The 19,690-nt window shown below is 39.3% G+C and overlaps 1 pseudogene; it reads right to left on the bottom strand.

Annotated features, from left to right (window-relative positions):
- Positions 1 to 1,501: 1,501 nt before the first annotated feature.
- The window catches only part of LOC136154641 (interleukin-31 receptor subunit alpha-like), a 337,454-nt pseudogene continuing 319,265 nt past the window's right edge, over positions 1,502 to 19,690 (bottom strand).

Genomic DNA, 19,690 nt, shown 5'->3' with positions numbered 1-19,690 from the left:
TGTCTATAGAGTGTTCCCAAATACTGCATATAATTTTAATCAAAAATTCACATTAGGTCCACAACTTGACTAGTTTTGTTTTAATCATGCATGTATTTTTATTTATTTAAAATTTATATAGCACTTACCATTTGTAAGGCTCTGTTCTAAGCATATAAACACATAGGGATTAGAAATTTTGTATTACTTTTTCCTGTATTCTTACAGTTGAGCATGGAAGCCTGGTTGCCTGAATGCCATAGATGAATAGAATCTTAGAGTAAGAAGGGACTTCAGAGGCCATCCAGCCCAATCCTCTATGTGTGTCACATGAATCTTTGTTGTAACTACATCCACCAATGAGTAGTCCAGACTAAGCATGAACACCTCCAGTGGGAGATACAAAATTCAGAAGGCACCTGATTATTCCCAGACATATGATCATATGGGCAAACATGCCAAATATCTGTTAGCACTAACTTGGGTCTCATGGGAAACTCAACCAGGATCCATGGGAATACACTTTTGCCATATAGACCAGGGAGCACAGGAGTTGACCCCACATGTTGCATAAGATCAGTGAGGGACTTGTTGTAAGACTGTTTAAAAAGGGCCTGAAATCATGCCCATGGTGGGCTGAGGGGAAATTCATGGTCTAGAACTTACATGTCTCATAAACAAAGTTAAAGCCTCAGAAGCTTAGAATGATCAGCATTTTTCTGTTTCTCTTACATCTTTCAGAAGATGTGTGGCCTTTGATAAGTATTCATTTAATTAGTCATTCATTCATTGTATTAGGTTGAAAAATCAACCCCCAAAATCTAAGTACAAATCTCTTATCACCTATAAACATTACCTTTTATGGCCAAAGGGACTTTGTACATGTGATTGGGTTAGGATCTTGAGATGGGGAGATTATCTTGGATTATCCCAGTGGGCCCTAAATGTTATCATAATGGTCATTACAAGAAGGAAGCAGACAGATTTGACACAGAAGAGGAGAAAAAGGTAATGTGATGACAGAAGCAGAGACTGGAGTAATATGTTTTGTTCATAGGAAGGGGCCACAAACCAAGGAATACAGACAGTTACTAGAGGATAGAAAAGGCAAGAAAATATATTCTCCCTTCAAAATCTCCAACTGTGCCAACACTTTGACTTTAGTCCAATGAAACTGATTTTGGACCTTTGAATTCTAGAACTAGAAAAGAAAAAAAAAAATTTGCGGGCTTCTCAGGTGGCACAGTGGCAAAGAATCCACCTGCCAATGCAGGAGACACAAGAGAGGGGAGTTCGGTCTCTGGGTTGGGAAGATCCTCTGGAGTAGGAAATGGTAAAGTGCTCCAGTATTCTCATCTGGAAAATTACATGGACAGAGGAATCTGTCGCACTATAGTCCATGGGGTCACAAAGAGTCAGATATGACTGAGCAACTGAGCACACACACACACATTCACAATTTGTTACAGTGGCCACAGGAAACAAACACATTCATCAAACACTTATTGAACGTCTACTGGGGTCAGGCTCTGGGCAAGGCTCTTGATTTATAGAGCATGGTAACATGCTGAGTGACAATGAACAAATTAACATCTCAGCTATCCCACTTGCAAATGGAGGTGATTCTACATATTTTATAGGGCTCTTAGGAGAATTAATAACACTAATAGGAAGTCTGTCAACTACTGAATGTTGATTATGGGCTAAACACAATTATTTCATTTAATCTTAAAAATAATACTAAAAAGTAGGTACTACTATTAACTCAATTTTATAAGTTATAGTCCATTATGGAAAAAGGGAAACATTAGTAAGGAGAATGAATCTTAGAGGGTGGGTATCTTGCCCAAAATTACTCCACAGCCAGGCTAGATTTTATATCAAGTCCACAGATTAGGTTGACCAAAATGTTCATTCCAGTTTTTCTGTAAGATGTTATAGAAAAACTCAAAGGAACATTTTGGCCAACCCAATAGTGTTCTTAATTACCATTCCTGACTCATGGTAACCATTCAGTCAAGGTGCAATCCTCTTCTCCTTCCTTCCTTCACTATAATTAAAGATGTGACCTTCTTTCTCATTAGTTACACCTTTATTTTTTTAGCAGTAGCTCAGGGTTTGCAACATCAATCTTTAATTTATCATAGGACATCTTTAAATAATCTTATACTACTTCAAGCATAGTATAAGAACTTTATACAAGTATTCAAGATATGGTCCTTTGCCTTCAAGGCAGAAAGCTGCTAATGTCACTAACATCATCAGGGGAAGGCCAGCTTATCCTGTAGGCTCAGGCATGTGCCATGCATGCCCTGTGGAGGCGCACTGTACAGACTCTCTGGCTCTGGGATTGTGGGATTCCATCATTCCCAAGTATGGCAAAGTACTTCACAAAATCCACAAGGGCTCAGTTCAGTTTGCCATAAACCAAGGCAGACAAAAAAGAAACCACAATGGACCAACTAGCCTTCTTCCATAGTTATTCCCACTTTTTTCTTGACTCCAGCCACTCCAGAACCTTGACTTGTGAGCCAAACATTGCAGAGCTACAACGTACTCTGTCAAAGCCTGCAGCCCTGTGAGGTTATATGCTTCTTCTTCATTCACACAGCTTTTGGTGAAGTTGACTTCCATCTAAAAGACAAAGACAGCCTTAAGCTGGATGGGAGACCACATGTTATCTTTCCATGTTTCTTCTTTACTCCTCAACCCTCTCTTACCTTTCTGAACTAGTAGCATTATATTTCAATTTTTAAAATTTTCATAAATAAACTTCTACACATGCTTGGAGATTGTTAGCGTCAAATAGAGGTGTTACCCCAAGAACCACCACCCATCCACTTTCTTGTTTCTAAGCTTGTGAGGTAGATATTCCTGCCTCTGGGCTGGATGTGAGTGAATCTTGCTGTCCTGAAAGATGCAGGGTGGGTGGAGTCCTGGCACCCAATAGAGGCCTCAGTTTAATTTCTGGAGATGACAACAATACCTAGAGATAAGATCTCAAGGAACAGTATGTAAAAGACACCTTGACAGCATTAAGTTCAAACTCATGTCATGAACAAAACCCAGACAAGTTAAGTGATTATGGACTACCTCAGCAGTTATAGTCAGCAGAACTAGGATCAGAGCACAGATCCCCTCACGCCCAGATTCTTTCCTCTTTTTCAAACTTCCCATTTCAAATGATTGGTCTTTGGGTGATCAGTCAAGTTGCTAAAGATCTCGGTATCCTAGATACATAAATTCATTTTGACACTCTCTCAGTGTGCAGAACAGGGAGAGGCAAATATACCACCTCCCCTTTCTAGACCTCAGTTTCTTTGTTAGTAAGTGAGCATGTTGCTTTCTATAAAGTCCCTCTGGACATAACTCTCCACAAGAAAGTAGAAATTCAGCTATGTCTTACTGAGCATGATCATTGTTGCTGCAACGTGAACTTTTAGCTGTAGGTTTATATAAATTTATATTGAGCTTATTAATGAAAATAAACTATTTACAGACATGACTACTTTGTGAGGATGCACACTAGCCCATAGAATCTGGCAAGAATAGGAAGTCCTGATATCACTTATGTGTACTACAACAACTGTGAAAATAGGTACACAATTATAGGTGCTGGGCCTAAAGGAAATTGGGGCAAAATCAGGATGCATCTATATGGCCAACAGCTGAGCATCCCAGCTGTAGATGGACAGTTCTGAACTCCCAGTCTAGTGAGATGGCATCAGAGCAAGGAAGCAGCATCCAGGCCTGAGGGCAATTTTACTGCTGAACTCCAGGTTCCCTGAGCACCTTCCTGCAAAAGCCCCTGGAGACGTTGCAGTGGTAGAACAGGGCTGTTGGGAACATATCTTGGGACAATTCATCATCTCTGGGGAAGTAGCCTCCCCAGCCGACCTCATTTATGGGGCTCAGTTAAAACCAGATTAAGACTTTTGAGAGAAGGTCAACCACATGGTACTCTCCATATGTAAATCAAAATAAAAACAGTATTAATCCATAAAACACATGTAAGGAAGACTAATGACATTCTATTTTACTTTCCATGCTTTTTAAAATATATAATATTCTTCTTCTATTTTTAACCTCTCAAAATTTTCCTCCTGTTTTGCTAGTACCCTCAGCATATGCTTGGTCTCTTGCTGGGTCTCCTCACAATCAGAAAGCTCTCTTTACTGTACCTGGGCAAACCTGTTCTTCCCAGACCCAGCCTCAGGACAGTAAAAAGTGCAGTTAAAGTTCCAAAGAGTGCTCCTCTAAGGCTTCTTTACTGTGGCTTTTTTCCAGGCTATATGGCTTTGGTCCTCACTGGATCCAAGACCAATTGACCCTCCATATACAGGCTTAAATCTAAAAATTCCCGAACTCAGAACAAGCAATGGACTCCTACCGAAACACTAATTAACCACCAGTTTTGTTTCTAGCAACCTATATTTTGTGCCAAGTCCTAGCTTATCCCAAGTGTTTATATCTTAAGAGATGAGTCAGAAGTTTTGGAACAAAGCCTAAATCAAGTTCTTAAAACAGTCTTGAAATCCTTTGGTAGAGTGTTCACATGGTTCCCTTTTATAAAAGTAGAAACCCTTTCCACTACGGCCATGGGAAGGTGGTTTGGAGGCTAAAGTATGGTCAAATGAATGACTGAACTTGGCGTCACAAAACCTGAGCTCAACTCTGTAACTTACAAATCTTGGACAGATGACCAAAGTGCTCTACACTGCAATTTGCTACTGCTACTGCTAAGTCACTTCAGTCGTGTCCGACTCTGTGCGACCCCATAGACGGCAGCCCACCAGGCTCCCCCGTCCCTGGGATTCTCCAGGGAAGAATACTGGAGTGGGTTGCCATTTCCTTCTCCAATGCATTGCAGTTTACTAATCTGTAATAACAATGGGGCTTCCCTGGTGGTTCAGTGGTAAAGAATTCACCTGCAAATGCAGGAGATGTGGGTTTGATTCCTGTGTCAGGAAGATCCCCAGAAGAAGGAAATAGCAACTCATTCCAGTATTCTTGCCTGGGAAATCCCAAGGAGGAGGAGCCTGGTGGTCTACAGTCCATGGGGTCACAAAGAGTCGGACACAACTTACTGACTAAACAACAACAACAATAAGAAGAATAGTGATATCTTATTTATAGGAGGGGTTTCCCAGGTGGCTCAGTGGTAAAGAATCAACCTTCCAATGGAGGAGACACAGTTTCAATCCCTGGGTTGGGAAGATCTCCTGGAGAAGGAATTGGTAAACCACGCTAGTATTCTTGCTTATGTTTTCCCAGTAGTCACATATGGATGTGAGAGTTGGACCATAAAGAAGGCTAAGCACCAGAGAGTTGATGCTTTCGAACTGTGGTGCTGGAGAAGACTCTTGAGAGTTCCTTGGACAGCAAGGAGATCAAACCAGTCAATCTGAAAGAGAATCAACCCTGAACATTCATTGGAAGGACTGACGCTGAAGCTGAAGCTCCAGTACTTTGGCCACCTGATGTGAAAAGCCTACTCATTGGAAAAAACCCTGATGCTGGGAAAGACTGAGGACAGGAAGAGAAGGGGTGACAGGATGAGATGGTTGGATGGCATCATCAACTCAATGGACATGTGTTTGAGCAAACTCTGGGAGATAGTGAAGAACCAGGAAACCTGGCGTGCTGCAGTCCCATGGGGTTGGAGAGAGTCCGACATGACTGAGCGAATGAACAACAACATTCTTGCCTGGGAAATCCCATGGAAAGAGAAGCCAAGCAGACTATGGTCCATGGTGTTGCAAAGAGTCAGATACAACTTATTAACTAAAAAACAACAATTTATACGATATTTGCAAGGATTAAGTAGCTTGCAGTATAAAAAAGCACTCTGTAACCCATATATTGTGTGCATGGGTGCTCAGTCACTCAGTCATATTTGACTCTTTGCAATCCCATGGACTGTAGCCCACCAAACTCCTCTGTCCATGGGATTATCACAGTAAGAATATTGGAGTGGGTTGCCGTTACCTCCTCCAGGGGATCTTTCCAACCCAGGAATTGAAAACAAGTCTCCCACAGTTCCTGCACTGGCAAGTAGGATTCTTTACCATTGAGCCACCTGGGAAGCAAACCCACATATTAGCATCTCACAAATATGAGTCTTGTTAAATGAACATGTATTTGGGAATTGGTTTTTATGTGGTTTAGTTTAATTAAACATTTACTGAGCACATGTGGCAAGCAATGAGAATACTAAGATGAAAATCAAGGTCTCTGTGTTTGAGGAACTTATCATCAAATATGGGGAGAGATGAGTTTAAGTGACTATGTTAAGTGCAATGACAGAGGAGGAATACCTATCTCAGACTCCCAGAAGAAAATATGTCAGATCAGAGTTCTGAGAGATGAGTGGCTCTAGCAAGGTTTAGGCCAAGAGGAGAGGTACAAAGCAGAGAGCTGTTCTAGGCAGAAGCAGAGAGTAATGAAATGACGTGACACAAGGGAAACTAGCAATTCAGAACTACTAGAGAAGCAAGAGCAAGATGGAAGATGAGTTTGGAGGGCTTGATAGGGGCCAGGCCTTGGAGGGTTAAGAATTTAGATCTTTTTACATTGACAATGGGATGAGAACCATCCAGAGAAGACTGGATTGGTTTAGTTGGATTTAGAACTGATTAGACTTGGTTGTGTTTGAGAACTGAAAGGAGAGAGATTCTGGTTGTACATTCCACTCTCCTTCCCACGTTCTCCAGGTTAGCAGGAGGAAGGACCTCTTCCTTCTGGAAGGAAGGTGGCAAAGATGAGTACAGATGCAGGTAAGTTTTTCAAAGAGGTGGGGTACAGGATGCTAGGGATTGAAGTAGTTTGCATGTGCTGCCCTCACTTAGTATACTAAATGGTTTAGTAATTTTCCAAAGGAATATAGCTCCTGGCTTCTTTTTCTTGTTGGATTTTGTAAAGTAGTCACAGGACTCTGGGATCAGACAAAAGAAACCAAGGGTTACTAGACAGTAGATCACACAGAAGTTCCTCAGATTCACTGAGCCCATGTTATGGGGTATGAAGATGAGCTTACGTTGTGCTGGGGAGTGTCCTACTTAGGGGTTCCTTTCTGGGTTTCAGAAACTACCAATCAGTGAGGCTTATGTTCATATAGTCAGTTTTAGGAAAATAGATCCAGAGTTGGTACAGAAAAGAAGCTGAGAAAAAGAGTGAACTGATTATTTCTCTTGACTTGAATATAAGACAAGTGAAACTTAACCAGTTTTCTTTTCTGCAAGAGTTCTAGTCTAGTGGATGCAATAGATATAGTACCATGGCTTCAATAAAGGAAAATGTCTGGTGATGGCCTCATGGCCAAGATGAAAAATGTAGGCTGAATGATTGTGGTGGTCTTCTATATTCAAAGAAGCTTGAGTAAATGAGCTTCTTTTAGCACAAAGGAGAGGCTGATGTCTTTGGATGGGCTCCAGTGTAGTCATTCTTTTGATCAATGATTAGATGAAGGTATAAAAATGTTATCAAATCTGAAGATATTAAAAAATCAGAAAGTAAAAAGTTAACTCTAAGGTTTATAGAAAAGTTAGAAAGTAGACGATTAACTACAAGCTTCGGGTAATAGAATAAAGATTCTCAATAGGTCAAAATGATGGATAAGACCAACCTGAAGAAAGTCAATAGGAATAAATAAAACATCAGCATTTTAGGTTAAAAAGGGATGTTATAGGACAGTGGAAATGTTCTTACTAGAAAATCTTTTGCATGTTGGGGGGGAAATCTTAAAGATTTAAATGATTTAATTGGCTGGAAGCTAAGAGTCAATAATGTAAGTTGGTTAGAAATAGAAAGTTGATATAATATCAGACTGCATTATGGAAATACGATAATTATTTCTGAATTTTGAGGTAAGAAAATATTTCTCAAGATGCAAAAGACAATAAATATAAAGGGAAAGCTTGGTAAAATTTGACAGTATTCATATTAAGAAATTCTGTTCCTCTAAGTTACCATTAAGAAAGTGAAAGGGCAAGCTGCATAGTGAGAGATGTTTACAAGACACATAAAAAATAAAAGACTCATAAACAGAATATGTAAGTAACTCCTATAAGTCAATTACAAAATCAGATCTTCCAAAAGAAAAAAAGTGTGCAAAAGGCTTAAATCAATACTTCAAAAAGAAGGATTCCACGTGGCCAATAAATACATGAAACGACATACAATCTCATTAAAATTCAGGTAAATGCAAATTAAAGCCATGATTCCATTGTGTACATGCAACAGAAGACTACATTGGAATAAAAATGTATAAACTCCAGCACTGTAAAACAGGAATGGATCTTAAAAACACAATATTGAGAGAGAGGAGTCAAACATAAAGAAAATACAAAGTATAAGGATTCCATTTATATACCATCTCAAACTACATTGTTTAGGGATGCAGGCCTATATGGTGATACCATAATAAAAAGCAAAGAAGCAATTACCATGAAAATTAAGATAATCATTAGTTCTAAAGGCAGGAGGAGAGTGTCATCAGAAAAAGGTAGGCAGGGGGCTATCGCATGCTATTTTTTATGTCAGTGGTTTTTACATGCACACTGACTTAATAATAATTTGTTAAATGCAATATTTATATTTTGTTCACTTTTCTAAATATGTGTTATAGATCACAAAGTTTAGAAAAATTTAAAAGGAAATTCCCAAGCTATAGACTCTCAAGAACCAATGTAGCTAGACACAAAACAGAATGAAATGCAAAAAAACTTTCTCACTTTTTTGTATGCCCTTAATAAGTTCAGAATTCAAGATGCATATAGTAAAACACTTTTCCAATCTAAAAGGCCCAAATGGGAAACTGGGGAGAAAAGTATTCACTATTGTCTATCTTCTATTTTAAATGTAGAAAATAGGAAAAAATTGATTCCAGATCAACAAACATCAATAATTCTCTGAGAAACATTATAATGGTGTAACTTACCCAGTGGGTACTATTTACTGCTCTGAATCGAAGTGTATAATTTAAAGTAGATGACTTAGGTGCCAACACAGGCTGTGTCCATTTTATTTGAACCATTTTTTTGATGCCCAAAACTGGTTTCACACTGGAAATCTTAGGAGGCTCGATTTTAGCTGAAAATAAAAATCATACAGTTCTTGTATTTGCACAAAGACCAGAGAGTGCTAATAGCATCCACCCAGAATTGAAAAGGAAATGATAGTGCATATTTTGGGATTTAGTATATGCACAATGCTTTAGGAAAGCAGGGCAGAAAGAATGTTGCCACCTCCAACTCCTTCAAAAGAGAATGTCCAGTGAGGAAAGGCTATATTTCTGAGATTTTTTTTTTTTTATTTAACAAATCAGCCTTTTACTGACTGGTTGAGATCTTTTGTCAAACAGAAGGGAGGCAAAAAGAAATACCATGACCAGAGTATGGGTTGCTCCTCTTGTCTATTCTCCCCATCTCTCTTTGACCGCCAGGATGAAGAAGTGTCCAGTAGAAAGCACCTCTCCTGTCCCCTGAACACTACAAACATTCTCACCCTAAATCTCTCCTTGAAAAAGTATGTGTGTGTGGGGGGGGTGTGTTATAAAAGTAACATAGGTTCATTTCAAAAATTATTTATTTGAATGTATTTATTTGGTTGTGCCAGGTCTAAGTTGCACAGTTGCAGCTTGAGAACTCATAGTTGTAGCTTGTAGGATCTAGTTCCCTGTCCAGGGATTGAACCCACGCTCCATGCATTGGAAGGTGGAGTCTTGACCACTGGACCATCAGGGAAGTCCTCCCCAAATTTTTTAAATATAGAAAAACTACAAAGAAAAATGTAGTCAACCATAATTCTATCAACCGGCATGCATGCTAAGTTGCTTCAGTCATGTCGGATTCTTTGTGATCCCATGGACTCTAGCCCTCCAGGCTCCTCTGTCCATGGGATTCCCCAGGCAAGAATACTGCAGTGGGTTGCCATGTCCTTCTTGCCATCAACCAGAGATCATCCTTATTAGCATTTTGGTGTATTTCCAGGCTTTTTCCTATACAAGTATTTGTATTTTTTTAAAAAATTGACGTTATGCTAAATAAATCTTTTGTCTTTTTGAAAAACATTATGAAATCAGCAAACATCCCTTTGCGTTAAAATTTTTCAAAACATGATTTCAAAGCTTCATAATATTCTCTTATAGAGGAACAGAATTTGACACTTTCTCTATTAGTGTACATAGTGTTTCCAATTTCTTGTTTTAAAGCTCCCCTGAGAACAGAAGCTGAGTCTCGATCACAAGGCCTTGGATTAACATTTGGCACTTAGCAAATTTCAGATATTTGTTAAGTGAACAAGTAAGTGGATGATAGTTGTATCTTTGTCTGCATCTCTCATGGCTTCCTTAGATCCCCTAGGACAGAAGGATTAAATTAAGAGGTATAAACATTTTGGGTCTTCCCAGGTGGTTCAGTGGTAAAGAACCCACCTGCCAGTGCAGGAGATGTGGGTTTGATCCTTGGGTTGGGAAGATCCCTTGCAGAAGGAAAGGGCAACCTACTCCAGTGTTCTCGCCTGGAGAATCCCATGGACAGAGGAGCCTGGAGGGTTAGAGTCCATGGGGTTGCAAAAGAGTTGGACATGACTTAGTGACTACAACAAGCAACAACAACATGAACATTTTTAGGGTCACTTTCCACAAAATGTCATTTTGCTTTCCAAAATAGCTACAGTAATTGCAGTGTATATATATAGCACAATTTCTTTATTCATGATTCTGCTGGTGGGCATTTAGGCTGTTTCTATATCTTGGCTATTGTGAGTAATATTGCAATGAACATGGAAATGCAAGCATTTCTTTAAGATCCTAATAAGATCCTATTTAGATAATACCAGAATTAGAATTGCTGGTAGTTGTATTTTTAATTTGGGAGTTGTAGTTTTTAATTTGGGAGTTGTATTTTTAACATGGTAGTGGTATTTTAAATTTTTTTGAACTTTCATACTGTTTTCCATTAATTTACATTATTGCTAAAGTAATATGTGTTAATTTTAAGAAAGTAAAGATAATAATAAAATAGAAGTTTGTGTTTAAGAAGTGAAAAGCCTTGCCCCTTTCAGGACCATCGTCAAGAGGTAGAGCCAATGTTAGCAGTGTGATGTAAGCCTTCCAAAGGGAGTTCCTAAAAATGTTTTTAAAAGAAACCCAAGTCAAAACACTTCACAAAAAGAAAATCTGAGACACAGATGCCTAAACTGCTGAGATGTACCAGAGGTTTAAAGATGAATTACCACTGATCTTTCAGTTCAGTTCAGTTCACATCAGTCACTCAGTAGTGCCCGACTCTTTGCGATCCCATGAACCGCGGCACACCAGGCCTCCCTGTCCATCACCAACTCCCAGAGTTTGCCCAAACTCATGTCCACTGAGTTGGTGATGCCATCCAGCCATCTCAGCCTCTGTCGTCCCCTTCTCCTGCCCTCAATCTTTCCCAGCATCAGGGTCTTCAAATGAATCAGTTCTCATCAGGTGGCCAAAGTATTGGAGTTTCAGCTTCAACATCAGTCCTTCCAATGAACACCCAGCATTGATCTCCTTTAGGATGGACGGGTTGGATCTCCTTGCAGCCCAAGAGACTCTCAAGAGTATTCTCCAACACCACAGTTTAAAAGCATCAGTTCTTCTGCACTCAGTTTTCTTTATAGTCCAACTCTCACATCCATATATGACTACTGGAAAAACCACAGCCTTGACTAGATGGGTCTTTGTTGGCAAGTTAATGGCTCTGCTTTTTAATATGCTGTCTAGGCTGGTCATAACTTTCCTCCCACGGAGCAAGTGTCTTTTAATTTCATGACTGCAATCACCATCTGCAGTGATTTTGGAGCCCCAAAATAAAGTCAGCCACTGTTTCCACTGTTTGCCCATCTATTTGCCATGAAGTGATGGGACCAGATGCCATGGTCTTAGTTTTCTGAATGTTGAGCTTTAAGCCAGTTTTTTCACTCTGCTCTCTCAGTTTCATCAAGAGGCTCTTTAGTTCTTCACTTTCTGTCATAAGGGTGGTGTCATCTGCATATCTGAGGTTATTGATATTTCTCCTGGCAATCTTGATTCCAGCTTGTGCTTCTTCCAGCCCAGCGTTTCTCATGATGTACTCTGCATATAAGTTAAATAAGCAGGGTGACAATATACAGCCTTGACATACTCCTTTGCCTATTTGGAACCAGTCTGTTGTTCCATGTCCAGTTCCGACTGTTGCTTCCTGACCTGCATACAGGTTTCTCAAGAGGCAGGTCAGGTGGTCTGGTATTCCCATCTCTTTCAGAATTTTCCTCAGTTTATTGTGAGCCACACAGTCAAAGGCTTTGGCATAGTCAATAAAGCAGAAATAGATGTTTTTCTGGAACTCTCTTACTTTTTTGATGATCCAGCAGATGTTGGCAATTTGATCTCTGGTTCCTCCGCCTTTTCTAAAATCAGCTTGAACATATGGAAGTTCATGGCTCACGTATTGCTGAAGCCTGGCTTGGAGAATTTTGAGCATTACTTTGCTGGTGTGTGAGATGAGTGCAATTGTGCAGTAGTTTGAGCATTCTTTGGCATTGCCTTTCTTTGGGATTGGAATGAAAACTGACCTTTTCCAGTCCTGTGGCCACTGCTGAGTTTTCCAAATGTGCTGGCATATTGAGTGCAGCACTTTCACAGCATCATCTTTTAGGATTTGAAATAGCCCACCTGGAATTCTATCACCTCCACTAGCTTTGTTCATAGTGATGCTTCCTAAGGCCCACTTGATTTCACATTCCAGGATTTCTAGCTCTAGATGAATGATTACACCGTCATGATTATCTGGGTCGTGAAGATCTTTTTTGTACAGTTCTTCTGTGTATTCATGCCACCTCTTAGTATCTTCTGCTTCTGTTAGGTCCATACCATTTCTGGCCTTTATTGTGCCCATCTTTGCATGAAATGTTCCCTTGGTATCTCTAGTTTTATTGAAGAGATCTCTAGACGTTCCCATTCTATTGTTTTCCTCTATTTCTTTGCATTGATCACTGAGGAAGGCTTCCTTATCTCTCCTTGCTATTCTTTGGAACACTGCATTCAAATGGGTATATCTTTCCTTTTCTCCTTTGCTTTTCACTTCTCTTCTCTACACAGGTATTTGTAAGGCCTCCTCAGACAGCCATTTTGCTCTTTTGCATTTCTTTTTCTTGTGGATGGTCTTGATCCCTGTAACTTTTTCAAAAACAGGACCAGGAAGCACTTTCCAACTCATTCTATGAGGCCAGTATTTCCATGATGCCAAAAACAAACAAATATTTCACAAGAAAGAAAGCAACAGACCAATATCCCCTATGAAGTTAGAAGAAAACGTCCTCAACAAAAAAACTATCAATCCAAATTCAGCAACATATAGAAAGCATTATACACTTACAACCATGTGAGATTTATTTCAGGAATACAAAGTTTGTTAATTTTGCTTAAAAATTAACTCAGAAAGGATCATAGAACTAAATGTAAGGGCTAAAACTATAGTCTTTAAAAGAAAACAGTAGAAATCTTTGTGACCTCAGTTTGTTACTAGTTTATTAGTTCTGACTCCTGAGCACAAGCAATAAAGGAAAAAATAGATAAATTATAATAAAATCATCAAGATTAAATTATGTTTTAGTTTCAAAGGACATCATTAAGAAATTGAAAGCATAACCCACAGGAAGAAAGAAAATATGTGCAAAACGTATCTTATAAGGAGCTGATACCCAGAATATATAAAGAACTCGAACTTCCCTGGCAATCCAGTGATTAAGCCTCACTCTTCCACTGCAGGGGGCTTAGGTTGATCCCTAGTAGGGGAACTAAGATCTCACATGCTTCAGAGCACAGCTCCTTGCAAAAAGAACTCTTAAAATTGAACAATAAAAAGACAACATAATTGTCAAATCAGCAAATACATGGATTAACATTTTTCCAGAGAAGATGTACAAATGGCCACTTAGCACATGAAAAGATGCTCAATATCATTAATTATTTGGTAAGTGCAAATCAGAACAGTGAGGTATGATGTAATACCCATCGGGGAAGTTCCCTAATACCCACTAGGATGGTTATGATAAAAAAGAAGTGCAATAACTAGTGTTGGCGAGGATATGGAGAAGCTAGTAACTTTATAAATTGCTGGTGGGAATGTGAAATGATACTGTCATTTTGGTAAAATTTGGGAGTTCCTCAAAAAGTTAAAGACTGAGTTATATGACACAGCAATTTCATTAGGTATATATCTAAGAGAATTGAAGCCTATATCCACACAAAAATTTGTACCTAAATATTCATAATTGCAGCATTCATAACCAAAATGTGGGAACAACTCAAATGTCTATCAACCAATGTGTGGTTAAACATAATGTGATATGTCCCTATGATGGATTATTATTCAGCTATAAAAAGGAATAAATGCTACAAGATGGATTGAACCTTTAAAACATTATGCTGTTCACCTTACTTATAGTTTCCTTTGTTGTGCAAAAGCTTTTAAGTTTCATTAGGTCCCATTTGTTTATTTTTGCTTTTATTTCCAGTATTCTGAGAGGTGGGTCATAGAAGATCTTGCTGTGATTTATGTCGGAGAGTGTTTTGCCTATGTTCTCCTCTAGGAGTTTTATAGTTTCTGGTCTTACATTTAGATCTTTAATCCATTTTGAGTTTATTTTTGTGTATGGTGTTAGAAAGTGTTCTAGTTTCATTCTTTTACAAGTGGTTGATTCATATCAATGTATGACAAAACCCACTGGGAAAAAATAAGTAAATAAATAAATAAAAAGCTCCCAGGTGGTGATGATGCTGCTGGTTGGAAACCACACTTTGAGAATCACTGCTCTAAAATATGAGTCTCTTATAAGACTTAGAGTGTTACCTTTCCTGGGGAATAAATCTCAAACAAATGTCTCTGTGATAGTGTGATTCTCGGCACTAGGACCAGGGGGTGGAGATGCGGTGGCAGGAGAGTGGGAAAGAGAAACTTTCTGGAGAAAGGGCTCCCTCCATTACGTCGCACAAATGACTTGCAGTTTCAACCCTCCCCCTGCCTCCCCGCAAAGTACTTTGCTTTCTCAGTTTCCATCAGGAGGCTGTGAGCTTGCCATTATTCAATAGGGAGCCATACAATTCCCCATGTGTGTTTGCATGCTCAGTCGTGTCTGATTCTTTGTGACCCATGGACTGTAGCCCATCAGACTCCTCTGTCCATGGAAGTTTCCAGGCAAGAACATTGGAGTGGGCTGCCATTTCCTTCTCCAGGGGATCTCCCCAACTTGAACCTGGGTCTTGCGTCTCCTCCACTGGAAGGCGGGTTAGCATTCTTTTGGCTTGGCCATGCAGTACAAGTAAAATGCTTCTTGGACGTACTTCCTGTTTTAAAATCTTCTCTCTTATTAGCAAACTGAAGCACCTATGTTGGCCTGATGTTCCCAACCCTGCTGAAGGCAGTATAGCCATGTGGTTTGGGGATGATTTCAAGGTAAACACTCCTGTTTCTATTAAGGAGACTGTGAGCAGGCTGGTTATGGGAGGTGGACAGGATGATGCAGGTGGGGAGCAGTCCTGGGCTGAGATTTGCACAGGGTTCACATAAGGGGCACTCGAGGTTTAAATGTCCCAGGGAATGGCTGGCAGGACAAGTGGAATCAGACTTCCTGGAACAACTTTGACCTCAATCTTTGGACAAGAGGAAAGGGCTTCACCAGGCTCATAGAACCTGGTGTTTGCTGGGTATAGAACTGGTCCTATAAGGGATGCCACAGAAGAAAGACACTGGCCTTACCTTTAAGGACCTGACTGTCCAGTTAGAAAGCAGGAGAGCCCAGCGATAAGGTTGGAGGCCATTGAAACAGCAGCCAAGAGCAAATTAATCCAGAGACCACCTGGGGACTGCTTATGTGCATTTCTGTCCAAAGGCTAGGGCAGGCTGCATCAAATTATTTTTCTCAGATTGGAGAAGTTGGCAATGGGTATTCTCATGAGTTATTAATAATAGAAAGTTTCCTTTCACATACATTTTGAAAGTGAAAACTGTTCTGAAATTTTTAAGGTTTAATTTCCTGGTTAAGTAGAAATAAGCCCAATGAAGTATAACCTTTAAATCCTTATCATTGAAGGACTATTTTCAGTATCCCTTGATGCAGGAAGTTTTAGTATTAGCCCTCATTTCAACTCAGAAGACTTTTTTAACATGGGCATTAAAATTATTTTATTATTTATTTAATTAAATTCTTGTTATTTTGATTTTCTTCTCTCATCATTCATGTATTATCCTATTTAATTTCCTACTAATCAAAAGTTATTAACAGAGTAAATTAATTCAAAGGAAGTATTATTTGATGTCTAAAATGTTTTCTGAATTATCTGCAGTACCCAGTTATTAATCACTCAATATATGCCAGGCACTGAACTAGGCTCTGGGAATGCAAAGATGCCAGTCCCTGCCCCTGCCAGGAAGCCATCTTTGATTTTTCTGGTGATGTTGAGAAAGTCATTTTTCCTTATGACTGTGATTGTTCCATCTGTAAGAGTTTTAGTTTTGATGTTTCCATTTCCACTGGAATTTTCTGAGCCCATGATTATATGAAAAATAGCTTTGGGCTCCCTAGAAGAAGAAATTATTTGAATGCATGCCAGGTATCCCTGTTCTTCACTATTTCCCGGAGTTTCCTCAAGCTCATGTCCATCGAGTCTGTGATGCCATCCAACCATCTCATCCTCTGCTGCCCCTTCTCCTGCCTTCAGACTTTCCCAGCAACAGGGTCTTTTCTGCGATGAGTCAGCTCTTTGCATCAGGTGGCCAGAGTATTGGAGCTTCAGCTTCAGCATCAGTCCTTTCAGTGGATGTTCAGGGTTGATTTCTTTAGGATTGACTGGTTTGATTGCCTTCCTGTCCCAGGGACTCTCAAGAGTGTTCTCCAGCACCACAGTTGAAAGCATCAGTTCTTTGGTCCTCAGCCTTATCTATGATCCAACTCTCACATCTGTACATAACTATTGTAAAAACCATAGCTTTGACTATATGGACTTTGTTGGCAAAATGATGTCCCTGCTTCTTAATATGCTGTCTAGGTTTGTCATAGCTTTCCTTCCAAGGAACAAATGTCTTAATTTCATGGCTGCAGTCATAGTTCACAGTGATTTTGCAGTCCAAGGAAGTAATATCTGCTACTGCATCCACTTTTTCCCCATGTACTTGCCATGAAGTGATGAAACTAGATGCCATGATCTTCGTTTTTTGAATGTTGAGTTTTCAGCTGGCTTTTCCATTTCCTTTTCACCCTCCTCAAGAGACTCTTCAGTTCTTCTTCACTTTCTGTCATTAGAGTAGTTTCATCTGCATATTGGTGAATATGTTGCAATTGGTGAATATGTTGTTCAATACGTTCTTGGTGAAAATGATGAAAAATGTGTCTTCTGTTTTGCTTTAAAACCTCAGGAACTTTTTGGCCAACCCAGTACTATAAATTTGCTTTCTCAAAGAATTGTGAAAGGAAGTTTCTGAACCTGGAGTGGAAAGGACTGACATTCTTTGAAATGTGGTGATGCTCACGGTTAATACCTTTTATTTATTTTTTCCCATTTATTTTTTTATTAGTTGGAGGCTAATTACTTTACCATATTGTAGTGGTTTTTGTCATACATTGACATGAATCAGCCATGGATTTACATGTATTCCCTATCCCGATCCCCCCTCCCACCTCCCCCTCTACCCGATCCCTCTGGGTCTTCCCGGTGCACCAGGCCCGAGCACTTGTCTCATGCATCCAACCTAGGCTGGTGATCTGTTTCACCCTAGATAATATACATGTTTCGATGCTGTTCTCTCGAAACATCCCACCCTTGCCTTCTCCCACAGAATCCAAAATTCTGTTCTGTACATCTATGTCTCTTTTTCTGTTTTGCATATAGGGTTATCGTTACCATCTTTCTAAATTCCATATATATGTATTAGTATACTGTATTGGTCTTTATCTTTCTGGCTTACTTCACTCTGTATAGTGGGCTCCAGTTTCATCCATCTCATTAGAACTGATTCAAATGAATACCTTTTAAAAGACGTTACAGGAGCTTCCTTTTGTTCTTCTCTATGTTCTTTTTGTGGAGATAATGTTTCAGCATAGGTATTAGCAAGGCAGTTATTAATAAGCTGTTTGTGTCTTCATACCCCATACTAAAACCAATCTTAAATGATTAGGGGCTCATTATTAAATGACTTATCTTTGACGTTAATTTTGCATCTTGGACTTTGTTTTAAAAGTCAGAGAACTGAATGAAATAGAAGTGAGTATGTCTGTTTATGTCATTTTGTGTATTTAGTCTCCTGTATTAGTGTTAGTCTATGACAAAAATAATGCTTTCGAATATTTAACAGTTTAGTCAATCATTGATAGCACTGTCCTATAATATTAGCTATGAAACTCCAGTTCACCTCTAACCTAATTCATCAGATTTTAAGATATCTAATAGTTCTCATCAAGACTTTCAAAAAAGATATTAAATTTCTTTTGAGGCAGCTTTCTGGGTGAATTTAAAGTTGAGGCAACTGAAAATTAACAATTTTCTTACAGTTCTTCATATTTATTTGAATATTATTAAATCTCTGAAAGGCACTGGGAACTTTGGATTTGAACTTTGAAGTCATTCATGATTTATTTTAAATCATTGAAATATCAGTTTTCTACTTGTTTGGAATCAAAGGCTAATTTGACAGTGCAAATTTCAGGTTTGCTCAGGAAAAAAAAAAAAGATGTTTGTGATTAAACTGGAACTTTTATGTCAATTCCTGAATATCCTTCATATTTTCTTCAACCATGATTACTACTTTTTATTAAGGCTGACTGAAATTTAAGAACATTTTTAGATTTTCCTCTTTTCTGGTTTCCTAACATTCAATAATGAGTGGAAGTATCATCTCTGGGAGTTCAAAGAATCCTGTTTGTAAATTCAGCCACATCCTAGTTTAGTTTAGGAACCAATACAGTGGAGAGCATTGATTAGCAAAGTAAGTGAGAACCATGTAAGTGTAAGCATGTATTTCCACTATTGTTTAAGCAGGTAACTTTTTTCCCTACTCTGACTTGGTTATTGACTTTTCATCTGTTTCACTGCTACTAGAAGAATTATTGCTGTCTAAGGAATTACCTAGGGCTTCCCTGGTGACTCAGACGGTCAATATTCTGCCTGTAATGCAGGAGACTCAGGTTGGATCCTGGATTGGGATGATCCCCTGGAGAAGAAAATGGCTACCTACTCTAGTATTCTTGCCTGGAGTATTCCATGGGCAGAGGAACCTGGTGCGCTCTAATACATGGGGTCACAAAGAGTCAGATATGTCCATGGGGTCACAAAGAGTCAGATATAGTAAGGAAATGCCTAGGGTTTCCCTGGGAGCTCAGATAGTAAAGAATCTGCCTTCAACAAAAGAAACCCAGATTTGATACCTGGATTGGGATGATCCCGTGGAGAAGCGAATGTCTACCCACTCCACTCTTTTTGCCTGGAGAATCCCATGGAGAGAGGAGCCTGGCAAGCTGCAGTCCGTGGGGTCACAAAGAGTCGGACGCAACTGAGTGACTAAGTATCCATGGGAGGAAATTATGAAGTTTTCCATTGCTGGAGTGACATACAGTTGACCTTGAGCGATGCCAAAGTTAGGAGCACCGGCTCTCCACACAGTCAGAAATCCACTCACATAACTTCTGTCCATACACCCAGTTCCTCCCC

The sequence above is a fragment of the Muntiacus reevesi genome, chromosome X (assembly GCF_963930625.1).
Source record: "Muntiacus reevesi chromosome X, mMunRee1.1, whole genome shotgun sequence".
In the NCBI taxonomy this organism is placed as follows: Eukaryota; Metazoa; Chordata; class Mammalia; order Artiodactyla; family Cervidae; genus Muntiacus; species Muntiacus reevesi.
Note: the sequence above shows the minus strand (reverse complement) of the source record. Positions and strands in the feature narration are given on the sequence as shown.